The sequence below is a fragment of the Azolla caroliniana genome, unplaced genomic scaffold, assembly GCF_043228905.1.
Source record: "Azolla caroliniana isolate FFs.n. ecotype wild unplaced genomic scaffold, voAzoCaro1.0.p SCAF_16, whole genome shotgun sequence".
Taxonomy (NCBI): Eukaryota; Viridiplantae; Streptophyta; class Polypodiopsida; order Salviniales; family Salviniaceae; genus Azolla; species Azolla caroliniana.
Window position 1 is genome coordinate 12,036,075 of NW_028230451.1, and position 2,009 is coordinate 12,038,083.

General features: G+C 33.6%; 1 non-coding gene across 1 annotated transcript; it reads right to left on the reverse strand.

The window, feature by feature from the left end:
• Positions 1-1,664: 1,664 nt before the first annotated feature.
• Positions 1,665-1,736, reverse strand: TRNAP-AGG (transfer RNA proline (anticodon AGG)). The gene has a single exon. It is a non-coding gene; the product is annotated as a tRNA-Pro (tRNA).
• Positions 1,737-2,009: the final 273 nt, after the last annotated feature.

The following is a 2,009-nucleotide window of genomic DNA, read 5'->3' on the forward strand; positions in this document are numbered from 1 at the left end:
ATTCAACAACTGGGGGTTGTGGCAGTCCAACAAACCATCTAACTTTTCATGCAAGTCTAACATGTCTTCAAGAAAATTCATATTGTTGAGCATGTTGAATTATTTGAACAAGCCACCGAGAAAATACACCAATAGAGCTCTAACTAGCCCTAGTTGGGGAGATTGAGTTCTATGTCGAATGACTCATTAGGCTTGTCTACCATACTCGTGATGGGTCTTAGTGTGCACATGTCATGTGATGTTCTGCAAAAAAGAATACCCAATTTGTTCGGCACCACAATCTTCCATTCCTTCACATAGCCTTGTCAATTGGGTGTCATCCACATGTACTATTATTAGACATGTTGGCAGGCATCATTGAGATGAATAAGCATCCATTATTGAAGGACAAGCTCACTATAATGCACGTAGAGCGTATATACACCAATTCTAGATTACAGTTCTTTATCAAGGATAGTTTTTGTTGCATTTTATTTTTAAACTATGAATTACTTGCTACATTTAGGAAGTTATCTAGTTTAGTTGTGCTTATGACAATGTGCTCATGTTATTAATAAAGAAAGATATGATTGGCATTAAAATCGTGACTACATTATCAAAGACCCAAAAAATAATGTGATATCATGTTAAAAATGTGATTGCATTCAGCAACTAACAAAAGATAGGGTGTTGAAATTGTGATAGCTTAGCGAGAGATGAAGAAATTTTGTTGTGTGGCAATTTATAAAGATATAGAGAGTGAAAGATACCTCATGTTTAGAGGGTCACTACAAAGTGAATATACTGCTTACCATGAGGGATTTACAACTCCCCAAAAAACACTCATCAAAATACCTTTGGAACATAAATTCTTTAAAATGTTTGGTCTTCAAATGTTTGAGATGTAATAGAGGTATTGCGAAGATGCAAAGGACTCATAGTTAGCATGATGTGTACCAGGCACAAATTCTTATGAAACCTTAAGTTTTAAGTTGTGTAACTTTCTTGAAAGCACTTTTATAATTTAAATACTAACATAGTGGCTACAAATTGTATTAGTGTTTATTTTAAAAAGTATAAAGTCACAAATGATTTTGTTTTTATGAAATCAAGATTATTATTCTATTTTTGTTAACATGGGAGATGTAAGATGCACACACATTAGAAATGTTGGAATAATCTTTCGGCATCACCAAAGCTTGCAAGGGACCTTAAATAGAGGGATAGAGCCCCTAATAGATGTAGTGCATTCAACCTCCACATTTGTAATGACATCTTTTAAAATAAGTGGAATTGGTGATTATTGAGAGAGCCTACATAGATGAAGTTCAATAGACACGATCAAAGAGATAAAGTTGAGGTGGCAAGGTTGAGACATGAAGTTCATGCATGTGACCAATACACTAGTGAATCTATCTAGTTTAAGCATCGTTTACCACTTTGTCAATCCAAGATGTAATAGCTTAGCATATTTATGTTTTATCGTATCCAACAGTAGTAGCTCTTCAAGAATATACATATAGTATACAATGTACATATATATTTGATGATGATATTGTGAAACGCACACCACAATATGTTGGAACGCGACAACTATATACAATGTAGAAGCAACGTTTTAAACAGTAGTGGCAAGAAAAAGTAGAAAACGAAGTACGCGATAAACTTGTTAGAAAATTAAGAAGGGGGCATTCCGAGAATTGAACTCGGGACCTCTCGCACCCTAAGCGAGAATCATGCCACTAGACCAAATGCCCTATACATAAAATAGGCATGTAAAAATTATCTATGTACTGTAATGTTGGTACATATTTTCCAAACTCTTGGTTAGCTATTGCTATTTCATAAACGTTGCTTCTATTCTTGCACAATGACAAAATAAAAAATAAAAATAATCAAAGGTATGAATATCGAAAAGATCTTCATAGTCTCTAATTAGGATTTTGAAGTCTATCAAGTATTAATTTCATATTCTAACAAAGTTTGTGTTAATCAAGAGTGTAACTTTGACGATATTTCTTTATGTTGAC